The following is a 16,499-nucleotide window of genomic DNA, read 5'->3' as shown; positions in this document are numbered from 1 at the left end:
GGGCTGGTTTATGTCAGACATGGGAGAATAGTGTCAGGGACTGTGGGGCTGGTTTATATCAGACGGGGGGGATTGGTGTCAGTGACTGTGGGGCTGGTTTATATCAGACAAGGGGAGATTGGTGTCAGTGACTGTGGGTCTGGTTTATATCAGAAAGGGAAGATTGGTGTCACTGACTGTGGGGCTGGTTTATATCTGACAAGGGGAGATTTGCGTCACTGACTGTGGGTCTGGTTTATATCAGACAGGGGAAGATTGGTGTCTGTGACTGTGGGGCTAGTTTATATCAGACAGGGGGAGATTGGTGTCAGTGACTGTGGGGCTAGATTATATCAGACAGGGGGAGATTAGTGTCAGTGATTGTGGGGCTGGTTTATATCAGAAAGGGGGAGATTTGCGTCACTGACTGTGGGTCTGGTTGAAATCAGACAGGGGGAGGTTGGTGTCAGTGACTGTGGGGCTAGTTTATATCAGAAAGGGGAAGATTGGTGTCAGTGACTGTGGGGCTGGTTTATATCAAACAGGGGGAGATTGGTGTCAGTGACTGTGGGGCTAGTTTATATCAGACAGGGTGAGATTGGTGTCAGTGACTGTGGGGCTAGTTTATATCAGACAGGGGGAGATTAGTGTCAGTGACTGTGGGGCTGGTTTATATCAGACAGGGGGAGATTGGTGTCAGTGACTGTGGGGCTAGTTTATATCGGACAGGGGAAGATTGGTGTCAGTGACTGTGGGGCTGGTTTATATCAAACAGGGGGAGATTGGTGTCAGTGACTGTGGGGCTAGTTTCTTTCATACAGCGTGAGATTGGTGTCAGTGACTGTGGGGCTAGTTTATATCAGACAGGGGAAGATTGGTGTCTGTGACTGTGGGGCTGGTTTATATCAGACAGGGGGAGATTGGTGTCAGTGACTGTGGGGCTAGTTTATATCAGACAGGGGGCGATTGGTGTCAGTGACTGTGGGGCTGGTTCATATCAGACAGGGGGAGATTGGTGTCAGTGACTGTGGGGCTGGTTTATATCCGACAAGGGGAGATTTGCATCACTGACTGTGGGGCTAGTTTATATCAGACAGGGGGAGAATGTTGTCAGTGACTGTGGGTCTGGTTTATATCAGACAGGGGGAGATTAGTTTCAGTCACTGTCGGGATGGATTATATCAGACAACATGAGATTGGTGAAAGATTTTGTGGGAATGATTTAAATTGGACTTAGGGAGTTTGGTATCACTCTCTGGGAGACTGGTTTATATCGGGAGAGATTTGTTTCAGTGAATGAGGGGTTCGTTTATATCAGACAGGGGGTGTTTGAGTCAGTGACTATGGGGCTGGATTATATCAGACAGGGGGAGATTGGCGTCAGTGACTGTGCGGCTAGTTTATATCAGACAAGGGGAGATTGGCGTCAGTGACTGTGTGGCTGGTTTATATCAGACAAGGGGAGTGTTGCCGTCAGTGAGTGAGGGTCTGGTTTATATCAGACAAGGGAAGATTGGCGTCAGTGACTGTGGGCTCATTTATATCAGACAAGGGGAGATTGGTGTCATGTCTGTGGTGAAAAGATGTTGCTGGAAAAGCACAGCATGTCAGTAAGCATTCAAGGGACAGGAGAATCGACGTTTTGGGCGTAAGATCTTCTTCAGGAATGCTGATTTATATGACAGGGGGAGATTGGTGTCATGGACTGTGTGTCTGGTTTACATTAGGCAGGGGGAGATTGCTGTCAATGACTGTAGGTATGTTTATATCAGACAAGGGGTGATTGGTGTCAGTGACTGTGGGGCTGGTTTATATCAGACAAGGGGTGATTGGTGTCAGTGACTGTGAGGCTGGTTTATATCAGACAGGGGGAGATTGGTGTCAGTGACTGTGGGGCTGGTTTATATCAGACAAGGAGAGGTTGGCGTCAGTGAATGAGGGCTGGTTTATATCAGACAAGGGGTGATTGGCGTCATTGACTGGGGCTGGTTTATATCAGACAGGGGGAGAATAGTGTCAGTTACTGTGGGGCTGGTTTAAATCAGACTGGGGGAGATTGGTGTCAGTGACTGTGGGGCTGGTTTATATCAGACAGGGGGAGATTGGTGTCAGTGACTGTGGGGCTGGTTTAAATCAGACTGGGGGAGATTGGTGTCAGTGACTGTGGGGCTGGTTTATATCAGACAGGGGAAATTGGTGTCAGTGACTGTGGGTTGGTTTATATCAGACAAGGGGAGATTGGGGTCAGTGACTGTGGGGCAGGTTTATATCAGACAAGGGGAGATTGGCGTCAGTGACAGTGGGGCTGTTTTATAGCAGACAAGGAGAGGTTGGCGTTAGTGACTGTGGGCTGGTTTATATCAGACAAGGGGAGATTGGTGTCAGTGACTGTGGGGCTAGATTATATCAGACAGGGGGAGATTAGTGTCAGTGATTGTGGGGCTGGTTTATATCAGAAAGGGGGAGATTTGCGTCACTGACTGTGGGTCTGGTTGAAATCAGACAGGGGGAGGTTGGTGTCAGTGACTGTGGGGCTAGTTTATATCAGAAAGGGGAAGATTGGTGTCAGTGACTGTGGGGCTGGTTTATATCAAACAGGGGGAGATTGGTGTCAGTGACTGTGGGGCTAGTTTATATCAGACAGGGTGAGATTGGTGTCAGTGACTGTGGGGCTAGTTTATATCAGACAGGGGGAGATTAGTGTCAGTGACTGTGGGGCTGGTTTATATCAGACAGGGGGAGATTGGTGTCAGTGACTGTGGGGCTAGTTTATATCGGACAGGGGAAGATTGGTGTCAGTGACTGTGGGGCTGGTTTATATCAAACAGGGGGAGATTGGTGTCAGTGACTGTGGGGCTAGTTTCTTTCATACAGCGTGAGATTGGTGTCAGTGACTGTGGGGCTAGTTTATATCAGACAGGGGAAGATTGGTGTCTGTGACTGTGGGGCTGGTTTATATCAGACAGGGGGAGATTGGTGTCAGTGACTGTGGGGCTAGTTTATATCAGACAGGGGGCGATTGGTGTCAGTGACTGTGGGGCTGGTTCATATCAGACAGGGGGAGATTGGTGTCAGTGACTGTGGGGCTGGTTTATATCCGACAAGGGGAGATTTGCATCACTGACTGTGGGGCTAGTTTATATCAGACAGGGGGAGAATGTTGTCAGTGACTGTGGGTCTGGTTTATATCAGACAGGGGGAGATTAGTTTCAGTCACTGTCGGGATGGATTATATCAGACAACATGAGATTGGTGAAAGATTTTGTGGGAATGATTTAAATTGGACTTAGGGAGTTTGGTATCACTCTCTGGGAGACTGGTTTATATCGGGAGAGATTTGTTTCAGTGAATGAGGGGTTCGTTTATATCAGACAGGGGGTGTTTGAGTCAGTGACTATGGGGCTGGATTATATCAGACAGGGGGAGATTGGCGTCAGTGACTGTGCGGCTAGTTTATATCAGACAAGGGGAGATTGGCGTCAGTGACTGTGTGGCTGGTTTATATCAGACAAGGGGAGTGTTGCCGTCAGTGAGTGAGGGTCTGGTTTATATCAGACAAGGGAAGATTGGCGTCAGTGACTGTGGGCTCATTTATATCAGACAAGGGGAGATTGGTGTCATGTCTGTGGTGAAAAGATGTTGCTGGAAAAGCACAGCATGTCAGTAAGCATTCAAGGGACAGGAGAATCGACGTTTTGGGCGTAAGATCTTCTTCAGGAATGCTGATTTATATGACAGGGGGAGATTGGTGTCATGGACTGTGTGTCTGGTTTACATTAGGCAGGGGGAGATTGCTGTCAATGACTGTAGGTATGTTTATATCAGACAAGGGGTGATTGGTGTCAGTGACTGTGGGGCTGGTTTATATCAGACAAGGGGTGATTGGTGTCAGTGACTGTGAGGCTGGTTTATATCAGACAGGGGGAGATTGGTGTCAGTGACTGTGGGGCTGGTTTATATCAGACAAGGAGAGGTTGGCGTCAGTGAATGAGGGCTGGTTTATATCAGACAAGGGGTGATTGGCGTCATTGACTGGGGCTGGTTTATATCAGACAGGGGGAGAATAGTGTCAGTTACTGTGGGGCTGGTTTAAATCAGACTGGGGGAGATTGGTGTCAGTGACTGTGGGGCTGGTTTATATCAGACAGGGGGAGATTGGTGTCAGTGACTGTGGGGCTGGTTTAAATCAGACTGGGGGAGATTGGTGTCAGTGACTGTGGGGCTGGTTTATATCAGACAGGGGAAATTGGTGTCAGTGACTGTGGGTTGGTTTATATCAGACAAGGGGAGATTGGGGTCAGTGACTGTGGGGCAGGTTTATATCAGACAAGGGGAGATTGGCGTCAGTGACAGTGGGGCTGTTTTATAGCAGACAAGGAGAGGTTGGCGTTAGTGACTGTGGGCTGGTTTATATCAGACAAGGGGAGATTGGTGTCAGTGTCTGTGGGGCTGGAATATATCAGACAGGGGGAGATTGGTGTCAGGGACTGTGCGCCTGGTTTATATCAGACAGGCGGAGATTGCCCTTGTGACTGTGGTGCTGGTGTGTATCAGACAGGGGGCGATTGGTGTCAGTGACTGTGGGGCTGGTTCATATCAGACAGGGGGAGATTGGTGTCAGTGACTGTGGGGCTGGTTTATATCCGACAAGGGGAGATTTGCATCACTGACTGTGGGTCTGGTTTATGTCAGACAGGGGGATATTGGTGTCAGTGACTGTGGGGCTAGTTTATATCAGACAGGGGGAGAATGGTGTCAGTGACTGTGGGTTGGTTTATATCAGACAGGGGGAGATTAGTTTCAGTCACTGTCGGGATGGATTATATCAGACAACATGAGATTGGTGAAAGATTTTGTGGGAATGATTTAAATTGGACTTAGGGAGTTTGGTATCACTCTCTGGGAGACTGGTTTATATCAGGAGAGATTTGTGTCAGTGAATGAGGGGTTCGTTTATATCAGACAGGGGGTGTTTGAGTCAGTGACTATGGGGCTGGATTATATCAGACAGGGGGAGATTGGCGTCAGTGACTGTGCGGCTAGTTTATATCAGACAAGGGGAGATTGGCGTCAGTGACTGTGTGGCTGGTTTATATCAGACAAGGGGAGTGTTGCCGTCAGTGAGTGAGGGGCTCGTTTATATCAGACAAGGGAAGATTGGCGTCAGTGACTGTGGGCTCATTTATATCAGACAAGGGGAGATTGGTGTCATGTCTGTGGTGAAAAGGTGTTGCTGGAAAAGCACAGCATGTCAGTAAGCATTCAAGGGACAGGAGAATCGACGTTTTGGGCGTAAGATCTTCTTCAGGATTGCTGGTTTATATGACAGGGGGAGATTGGTGTCATGGACTGTGTGTCTGGTTTACATTAGTCATGGGGAGATTGCTGTCAATGACTGTAGGTATGTTTATATCAGACAAGGGGTGATTAGTGTCAGTGACTGTGAGGCTGGTTTATATCAGACAGGGGGAGATTGGTGTCAGTGACTGTGGGGCTGGTTTATATCAGACAATGAGAGGTTGGCGTCAGTGAATGAGGGGCTCGTTTATATCAGACAAGGGAAGATTGGCGTCAGTGACTGTGGGTTGGTTTATATCAGACAGGTGGAGATTGGTGTCAGTGACTGTGGGGCTGGTTTATATCAGACAAGGAGAGGTTGGCGTCAGTGAATGAGGGCTGGTTTATATCAGACAAGGGGTGATTGGCGTCATTGACTGGGGCTGGTTTATATCAGACAGGGGGAGAATAGTGTCAGTGACTGTGGGTTGGTTTATATCAGACAAGGGGAGATTGGTGTCAGTGACTGTGGGTTGGTTTATATCAGACAAGGGGAGATTGGCGTCAGTGACTGTGGGGCTGGTTTATATCAGACAAGGGGGGAATTGGTGTCAGTGACTGTGGGGCTGGAATATATCAGACAGGAGGAGATTGGTGTCAGTGTCTGTGGAGCTGGGTTATATCAGATATGCAGAGATTGGTGTCAGGCACTGTGCGCCTGGTTTATATCAGACAGGGGGAGATTGCCCTTGTGACTGCGGGGCTGGTGTGGATCAGACAGGGGGCGATTGGCGTCAATGACTGTGAGGCTGGTTCATATCAGACAGGGGAAGATTGGTGTCAGTGACTGTGGGGCTAGTTTATGTCAGACAGGGGGAGATTGGTGTCAGTGACTGTAGGGCTGGTTTATATCAGACAGGGGGAGAATAGTGTCAGTGACTGTGGGGCTGGTTTATATCAGACAAGGGGAGATTGGCATCAGTGACTGTGGGGCTAGTTTATATCAGACAGGGGGAGATTGGTGTCAGTGTCTGTGGTGAAAAGGTGTTGCTGGAAAAGCACCACAGGTCAGTAAGCATTCAAGGGACAGGAGAATCGACGTTTTGGGCATAAGATCTTCTTCAGGAATGCTGGTTTATATGGCAGGGGGAGATTGGTGTCATGGACTGTGTGTGTGGTTTACATTAGTCAGGGGGAGATTGCTGTCAATAACTGTGGGTATGTTTATATCAGACAAGGGGTGATTGGCATGAGTGACTGTGAGGCTGGTTTATATCAGACAGGGGGAGATTGGCGTCAGTGACTGTGGGCTGGTTTATGTCAGACATGGGAGAATAGTGTCAGGGACTGTGGGGCTGGTTTATATCAGACGGGGGGGATTGGTATCAGTGACTGTGGGTCTGGTTTATATCAGACGGGGGAAGATTGGTGTCAGTGACTGTGGGGCTGGTTTATATCTGACAAGGAGAGATTTGCGTCACTGACTGTGGGTCTGGTTTATATCAGACCGGGGAAGATTGGTGTCACTGACTGTGGGTCTGGTTTATATCAGAAAGGGAAGATTGGTGTCAGTGACTGTGGGGCTGGTTTATATCTGACAAGGGGAGATTTGCGTCACTGACTGTGGGTCTGGTTTATATCAGACAGGGGAAGATTGGTGTCTGTGACTGTGGGGCTAGTTTATATCAGACAGGGGGAGATTGGTGTCAGTGACTGTGGGGCTAGATTATATCAGACAGGGGGAGATTGGTGTCAGTGATTGTGGGGCTGGTTTATATCAGAAAGGGGGAGATTTGCGTCACTGACTGTGGGTCTGGTTGAAATCAGACAGGGGGAGGTTGGTGTCAGTGACTGTGGGGCTAGTTTATATCAGAAAGGGGAAGATTGGTGTCAGTGACTGTGGGGCTGGTTTATATCAAACAGGGGGAGATTGGTGTCAGTGACTGTGGGGCTAGTTTATATCAGACAGGGTGAGATTGGTGTCAGTGACTGTGGGGCTGGTTTATAACAGACAGGGGGAGGTTGGCGTCAGTGAATGAGGGGCTGGTTTATATCAGACAGGGGAAGATTGGTGTCTGTGACTGTGGGGCTGGTTTATATCAGACAGGGGGAGATTGGTGTCAGTGACTGTGGGGCTAGTTTATATCGGACAGGGGAAGATTGGTGTCAGTGACTGTGGGGCTGGTTTGTATCAAACAGGGGGAGATTGGTGTCAGTGACTGTGGGGCTAGATTCTTTCAGACAGCGTGAGATTGGTGTCAGTGACTGTGGGGTTAGTTTATATCAGACAGGGGGAGATTAGTGTCAGTGACTGTGGGGCTGGTTTATAACAGACAGGGGGAGGTTGGCGTCAGTGAATGAGGGGCTCGTTTATATCAGACAGGGGGAGATTGGTGTCAGTGACTGTGGGGCGAGTTTATATCAGACAGGGGGAGATTAGTGTCAGTGTCTGTGGGGCTGGTTTATAACAGACAGGGGGAGGTTGGCGTCATTGACTGTGGGCTGGTTTATATCAGACAGGGGGAGGTTGGCGTCAGTGAATGAGGGGCTAGTTTATATCAGACAGGGGGAGATTGGTGTCAGTGACTGTGGGGCTGGTTTATATCAGACAAGGGGAGATTGGTGTCAGTGACTGTGGGGCTGGTTTATATCAGACAGGGGGAGTTTGGTGTCAGTGATTGTGGAGCTGGTTTATATCAGACAAGGGGAGATTGGTGTCAGTGACTGTGGGGCTGGTTTATATCAGACAGGGGGTGTTTGGTGTCAGTGACTCTGGGGCAGGTTTATGTCAGACAAGGAGAGGTTGGCGTCAGTGAATGAGGGCTGGTTTATATCAGACAAGGGGTGATTGGCGTCATTGACTGGGGCTGGTTTATATCAGACAGGGGGAGAATAGTGTCAGTTACTGTGGGGCTGGTTTAAATCAGACTGGGGGAGATTGGTGTCAGTGACTGTGGGGCTGGTTTATATCAGACAGGGGGAGATTGGTGTCAGTGACTGTGGGGCTGGTTTAAATCAGACTGGGGGAGATTGGTGTCAGTGACTGTGGGGCTGGTTTATATCAGACAGGGGAAATTGGTGTCAGTGACTGTGGGTTGGTTTATATCAGACAAGGGGAGATTGGGGTCAGTGACTGTGGGGCAGGTTTATATCAGACAAGGGGAGATTGGCGTCAGTGACAGTGGGGCTGTTTTATAGCAGACAAGGAGAGGTTGGCGTTAGTGACTGTGGGCTGGTTTATATCAGACAAGGGGAGATTGGTGTCAGTGACTGTGGGGCTAGATTATATCAGACAGGGGGAGATTAGTGTCAGTGATTGTGGGGCTGGTTTATATCAGAAAGGGGGAGATTTGCGTCACTGACTGTGGGTCTGGTTGAAATCAGACAGGGGGAGGTTGGTGTCAGTGACTGTGGGGCTAGTTTATATCAGAAAGGGGAAGATTGGTGTCAGTGACTGTGGGGCTGGTTTATATCAAACAGGGGGAGATTGGTGTCAGTGACTGTGGGGCTAGTTTATATCAGACAGGGTGAGATTGGTGTCAGTGACTGTGGGGCTAGTTTATATCAGACAGGGGGAGATTAGTGTCAGTGACTGTGGGGCTGGTTTATATCAGACAGGGGGAGATTGGTGTCAGTGACTGTGGGGCTAGTTTATATCGGACAGGGGAAGATTGGTGTCAGTGACTGTGGGGCTGGTTTATATCAAACAGGGGGAGATTGGTGTCAGTGACTGTGGGGCTAGTTTCTTTCATACAGCGTGAGATTGGTGTCAGTGACTGTGGGGCTAGTTTATATCAGACAGGGGAAGATTGGTGTCTGTGACTGTGGGGCTGGTTTATATCAGACAGGGGGAGATTGGTGTCAGTGACTGTGGGGCTAGTTTATATCAGACAGGGGGCGATTGGTGTCAGTGACTGTGGGGCTGGTTCATATCAGACAGGGGGAGATTGGTGTCAGTGACTGTGGGGCTGGTTTATATCCGACAAGGGGAGATTTGCATCACTGACTGTGGGGCTAGTTTATATCAGACAGGGGGAGAATGTTGTCAGTGACTGTGGGTCTGGTTTATATCAGACAGGGGGAGATTAGTTTCAGTCACTGTCGGGATGGATTATATCAGACAACATGAGATTGGTGAAAGATTTTGTGGGAATGATTTAAATTGGACTTAGGGAGTTTGGTATCACTCTCTGGGAGACTGGTTTATATCGGGAGAGATTTGTTTCAGTGAATGAGGGGTTCGTTTATATCAGACAGGGGGTGTTTGAGTCAGTGACTATGGGGCTGGATTATAACAGACAGGGGGAGATTGGCGTCAGTGACTGTGCGGCTAGTTTATATCAGACAAGGGGAGATTGGCGTCAGTGACTGTGTGGCTGGTTTATATCAGACAAGGGGAGTGTTGCCGTCAGTGAGTGAGGGTCTGGTTTATATCAGACAAGGGAAGATTGGCGTCAGTGACTGTGGGCTCATTTATATCAGACAAGGGGAGATTGGTGTCATGTCTGTGGTGAAAAGATGTTGCTGGAAAAGCACAGCATGTCAGTAAGCATTCAAGGGACAGGAGAATCGACGTTTTGGGCGTAAGATCTTCTTCAGGAATGCTGATTTATATGACAGGGGGAGATTGGTGTCATGGACTGTGTGTCTGGTTTACATTAGGCAGGGGGAGATTGCTGTCAATGACTGTAGGTATGTTTATATCAGACAAGGGGTGATTGGTGTCAGTGACTGTGGGGCTGGTTTATATCAGACAAGGGGTGATTGGTGTCAGTGACTGTGAGGCTGGTTTATATCAGACAGGGGGAGATTGGTGTCAGTGACTGTGGGGCTGGTTTATATCAGACAAGGAGAGGTTGGCGTCAGTGAATGAGGGCTGGTTTATATCAGACAAGGGGTGATTGGCGTCATTGACTGGGGCTGGTTTATATCAGACAGGGGGAGAATAGTGTCAGTTACTGTGGGGCTGGTTTAAATCAGACTGGGGGAGATTGGTGTCAGTGACTGTGGGGCTGGTTTATATCAGACAGGGGGAGATTGGTGTCAGTGACTGTGGGGCTGGTTTAAATCAGACTGGGGGAGATTGGTGTCAGTGACTGTGGGGCTGGTTTATATCAGACAGGGGAAATTGGTGTCAGTGACTGTGGGTTGGTTTATATCAGACAAGGGGAGATTGGGGTCAGTGACTGTGGGGCAGGTTTATATCAGACAAGGGGAGATTGGCGTCAGTGACAGTGGGGCTGTTTTATAGCAGACAAGGAGAGGTTGGCGTTAGTGACTGTGGGCTGGTTTATATCAGACAAGGGGAGATTGGTGTCAGTGTCTGTGGGGCTGGAATATATCAGACAGGGGGAGATTGGTGTCAGGGACTGTGCGCCTGGTTTATATCAGACAGGCGGAGATTGCCCTTGTGACTGTGGTGCTGGTGTGTATCAGACAGGGGGCGATTGGTGTCAGTGACTGTGGGGCTGGTTCATATCAGACAGGGGGAGATTGGTGTCAGTGACTGTGGGGCTGGTTTATATCCGACAAGGGGAGATTTGCATCACTGACTGTGGGTCTGGTTTATGTCAGACAGGGGGATATTGGTGTCAGTGACTGTGGGGCTAGTTTATATCAGACAGGGGGAGAATGGTGTCAGTGACTGTGGGTTGGTTTATATCAGACAGGGGGAGATTAGTTTCAGTCACTGTCGGGATGGATTATATCAGACAACATGAGATTGGTGAAAGATTTTGTGGGAATGATTTAAATTGGACTTAGGGAGTTTGGTATCACTCTCTGGGAGACTGGTTTATATCAGGAGAGATTTGTGTCAGTGAATGAGGGGTTCGTTTATATCAGACAGGGGGTGTTTGAGTCAGTGACTATGGGGCTGGATTATATCAGACAGGGGGAGATTGGCGTCAGTGACTGTGCGGCTAGTTTATATCAGACAAGGGGAGATTGGCGTCAGTGACTGTGTGGCTGGTTTATATCAGACAAGGGGAGTGTTGCCGTCAGTGAGTGAGGGGCTCGTTTATATCAGACAAGGGAAGATTGGCGTCAGTGACTGTGGGCTCATTTATATCAGACAAGGGGAGATTGGTGTCATGTCTGTGGTGAAAAGGTGTTGCTGGAAAAGCACAGCATGTCAGTAAGCATTCAAGGGACAGGAGAATCGACGTTTTGGGCGTAAGATCTTCTTCAGGATTGCTGGTTTATATGACAGGGGGAGATTGGTGTCATGGACTGTGTGTCTGGTTTACATTAGTCATGGGGAGATTGCTGTCAATGACTGTAGGTATGTTTATATCAGACAAGGGGTGATTAGTGTCAGTGACTGTGAGGCTGGTTTATATCAGACAGGGGGAGATTGGTGTCAGTGACTGTGGGGCTGGTTTATATCAGACAATGAGAGGTTGGCGTCAGTGAATGAGGGGCTCGTTTATATCAGACAAGGGAAGATTGGCGTCAGTGACTGTGGGTTGGTTTATATCAGACAGGTGGAGATTGGTGTCAGTGACTGTGGGGCTGGTTTATATCAGACAAGGAGAGGTTGGCGTCAGTGAATGAGGGCTGGTTTATATCAGACAAGGGGTGATTGGCGTCATTGACTGGGGCTGGTTTATATCAGACAGGGGGAGAATAGTGTCAGTGACTGTGGGTTGGTTTATATCAGACAAGGGGAGATTGGTGTCAGTGACTGTGGGTTGGTTTATATCAGACAAGGGGAGATTGGCGTCAGTGACTGTGGGGCTGGTTTATATCAGACAAGGGGGGAATTGGTGTCAGTGACTGTGGGGCTGGAATATATCAGACAGGAGGAGATTGGTGTCAGTGTCTGTGGAGCTGGGTTATATCAGATATGCAGAGATTGGTGTCAGGCACTGTGCGCCTGGTTTATATCAGACAGGGGGAGATTGCCCTTGTGACTGCGGGGCTGGTGTGGATCAGACAGGGGGCGATTGGCGTCAATGACTGTGAGGCTGGTTCATATCAGACAGGGGAAGATTGGTGTCAGTGACTGTGGGGCTAGTTTATGTCAGACAGGGGGAGATTGGTGTCAGTGACTGTAGGGCTGGTTTATATCAGACAGGGGGAGAATAGTGTCAGTGACTGTGGGGCTGGTTTATATCAGACAAGGGGAGATTGGCATCAGTGACTGTGGGGCTAGTTTATATCAGACAGGGGGAGATTGGTGTCAGTGTCTGTGGTGAAAAGGTGTTGCTGGAAAAGCACCACAGGTCAGTAAGCATTCAAGGGACAGGAGAATCGACGTTTTGGGCATAAGATCTTCTTCAGGAATGCTGGTTTATATGGCAGGGGGAGATTGGTGCCATGGACTGTGTGTGTGGTTTACATTAGTCAGGGGGAGATTGCTGTCAATAACTGTGGGTATGTTTATATCAGACAAGGGGTGATTGGCATGAGTGACTGTGAGGCTGGTTTATATCAGACAGGGGGAGATTGGCGTCAGTGACTGTGGGCTGGTTTATGTCAGACATGGGAGAATAGTGTCAGGGACTGTGGGGCTGGTTTATATCAGACGGGGGGGATTGGTATCAGTGACTGTGGGTCTGGTTTATATCAGACGGGGGAAGATTGGTGTCAGTGACTGTGGGGCTGGTTTATATCTGACAAGGAGAGATTTGCGTCACTGACTGTGGGTCTGGTTTATATCAGACCGGGGAAGATTGGTGTCACTGACTGTGGGTCTGGTTTATATCAGAAAGGGAAGATTGGTGTCAGTGACTGTGGGGCTGGTTTATATCTGACAAGGGGAGATTTGCGTCACTGACTGTGGGTCTGGTTTATATCAGACAGGGGAAGATTGGTGTCTGTGACTGTGGGGCTAGTTTATATCAGACAGGGGGAGATTGGTGTCAGTGACTGTGGGGCTAGATTATATCAGACAGGGGGAGATTGGTGTCAGTGATTGTGGGGCTGGTTTATATCAGAAAGGGGGAGATTTGCGTCACTGACTGTGGGTCTGGTTGAAATCAGACAGGGGGAGGTTGGTGTCAGTGACTGTGGGGCTAGTTTATATCAGAAAGGGGAAGATTGGTGTCAGTGACTGTGGGGCTGGTTTATATCAAACAGGGGGAGATTGGTGTCAGTGACTGTGGGGCTAGTTTATATCAGACAGGGTGAGATTGGTGTCAGTGACTGTGGGGCTGGTTTATAACAGACAGGGGGAGGTTGGCGTCAGTGAATGAGGGGCTGGTTTATATCAGACAGGGGAAGATTGGTGTCTGTGACTGTGGGGCTGGTTTATATCAGACAGGGGGAGATTGGTGTCAGTGACTGTGGGGCTAGTTTATATCGGACAGGGGAAGATTGGTGTCAGTGACTGTGGGGCTGGTTTGTATCAAACAGGGGGAGATTGGTGTCAGTGACTGTGGGGCTAGATTCTTTCAGACAGCGTGAGATTGGTGTCAGTGACTGTGGGGCTAGTTTATATCAGACAGGGGGAGATTAGTGTCAGTGACTGTGGGGCTGGTTTATAACAGACAGGGGGAGGTTGGCGTCAGTGAATGAGGGGCTCGTTTATATCAGACAGGGGGAGATTGGTGTCAGTGACTGTGGGGCGAGTTTATATCAGACAGGGGGAGATTAGTGTCAGTGTCTGTGGGGCTGGTTTATAACAGACAGGGGGAGGTTGGCGTCATTGACTGTGGGCTGGTTTATATCAGACAGGGGGAGGTTGGCGTCAGTGAATGAGGGGCTAGTTTATATCAGACAGGGGGAGATTGGTGTCAGTGACTGTGGGGCTGGTTTATATCAGACAAGGGGAGATTGGTGTCAGTGACTGTGGGGCTGGTTTATATCAGACAGGGGGAGTTTGGTGTCAGTGATTGTGGAGCTGGTTTATATCAGACAAGGGGAGATTGGTGTCAGTGACTGTGGGGCTGGTTTATATCAGACAGGGGGTGTTTGGTGTCAGTGACTCTGGGGCAGGTTTATGTCAGCCAAGGGGAGATAGGTGTCAGTGACTGTGGGCTGGTTTATATCAGACAGGAGGAGATTGGTGTCAGTGACTGTGGGTTGGTTTATTTCAGACAGGGGGGAGATTGGTGTCAGTGACTGTGGGCTGGTTTATATTAGACAGGCAGAGATTGGTGTCAGGGACTGTGAGGGTGGTTCATATCAGACAGGGGGAGATTTGTATCAGTGACTGTGGGTCTGGTTTATATCAGACAGGGGAAGATTGGTGTCAGTGACTGTGGGGCTGGTTTATATCTGACAAGGGGAGATTTGCGTCACTGACTGTGGGTCTGGTTTATATCCGACAGGGGAAGATAGGTGTCAGTGACTGTGGGGCTGGTTTATATCAGACAGGGGGAGATTGGTGTCAGTGACTGTGGGGCTAGTTTATATCAGACAGGGGGAGATTGGTGTCAGTGAATGAGGGCTGGTTTATATCAGACAAGGGGTGATTGGCGTCATTGACTGGGGCTGGTTTATATCAGACAGGGGGAGAATAGTGTCAGTGACTGTGGGGCTGGTTTAAATCAGACTGGGGGAGATTGGTGTCAGTGACTGTGGGGCTGGTTTATATCAGACAGGGGGAGATTGGTGTCAGTGACTGTGGGTTGGTTTATATCAGACAAGGGGAGATTGGTGTCAGTGACTGTGGGGCTAGTTTATATCAGACAGGGGGAGATTGGTGTCAGTGATTGTGAGGCTGGTTTATATCAGACAGGGTGAGATTGGTGTCAGTGACTGTGGGGCTGGTTTATATCAGACAGGGGGAGATTGGTGTCAGTGACTGTGGGGCTAGTTTATATCAGACAGGGTGAGATTGGTGTCAGTGACTGTGGGGCTGGTTTATATCAGACAGGGTGAGATTGTTGTCAGTGACTGTGGGGCTAGTTTATATCTGACAGGGGGAGATTGGTGTCAGTGACTGTGGGGCTGGTTTATATCAAACAGGGGGAGATTTTAGGTGAGCACTTTGGGGATAGTGACCATAATTCGGTGATTTTTACACTCGTGATGGAGAGGGATAAGTGTGTACTACAGGGCAAGAATTATAGCTGGGGTAAGGGAAATTATGATGCGGTGAGGCATGACTTAGGATGTGTGGCTTGGAAAAGTAGACTCCAAGGCAAGAGTGTAAATGATATGTGGAACTTGTTCAAGGGGCAACTATTGAGTGTCCTTGATAATTATGTACCTGTCAGGCAGGAAGGAAAGGGTCGTGCGAGGGAGCCGTGGTTTAATAAGGAATTGGAATCCCTTGTTAAATGGAAGAGGGCGGCCTATCTCAAGATGAAACGTGAAGGTTCAATTGGGGCGATTGAGAGTTATAGGGTAGCCAGGAAGGACCTGAAGAGAGAGCTAAAAGCAGCAAGGAGGGGACATGAAAGGTCCTTAGTAGATAGGATTAGGGAAAACCCTAAGGCTTTCTATAGGTATGTTAGGAATAAAAGAATGACTAGGGTAGGAATAGGTCCAGTCAAGGATAGTAGGGGGAAGTTGCGTGTGGAGGCGGAAGAGATTGGGGAGACACTGAATGAATACTTTTCTTCAGTATTCACTCAGGAACAGGGCATTGTTGTCGATGAGAATACTGAGGCACAAATAAGTAGAATGGATGGCTTTGAGGTATGTAGAGAAGAGGTGTTGGAAATCCTGGAAAAGGTGAAAATAGATAAGTCCCCTGGGCCTGATGGCATTTATCCTAGGATTCTCTGGGAAGCAAGGGAGGAAATTGCAGAGCCATTGGCCTTGATTTTTATGTCCTCTTTGTCTACAGGAGTAGTCCCAGAAGACTGGAGGATAGCAAATGTGGTTCCCTTGTTCAAAAAGGGGAGTAGGGATAGCCCTAGTAACTATAGGCCGGTGAGTCTCACTTCTGTTGTGGGCAAAGTCTTAGAGAGAATTGTAAGGGATAGGATTTATGCACATCTGGATAGGAATAATGTGATCAAGGATAGTCAGCATGGTTTTGTGAAGGGCAAGTCGTGCCTCACAAACCTTATTGAATTCTTTGAAAAGGTGATGAAGGAGGTTGATGAGGGGAAAGCGGTAGATGTGGTATATATGGATTTAAGTAAGGCGTTTGATAAGGTTCCCCATGGTAGGCTACTGCAGAAAATACGGAGATATGGCATTGAGGGTGAGTTGGAGGTTTGGATTAGAAATTGGCTGGATGGAAGAAGACAGAGGGTAGTAGTTGATGGCAAAGTTTCTTCATGGAGTGCCGTCACTAGCGGTGTTCCGCAAGGATCTGTTTTGGGACCATTGCTGTTTGTCAT

Source organism: Chiloscyllium plagiosum, unplaced genomic scaffold (assembly GCF_037043375.1).
Source record: "Chiloscyllium plagiosum isolate Xiang-an unplaced genomic scaffold, Cpla_swu_hap1 HiC_scaffold_39, whole genome shotgun sequence".
NCBI lineage: Eukaryota > Metazoa > Chordata > Chondrichthyes > Orectolobiformes > Hemiscylliidae > Chiloscyllium > Chiloscyllium plagiosum.
The sequence above is the reverse complement of the archived record's forward strand: the minus strand, read 5'-3'. Positions refer to the sequence as shown.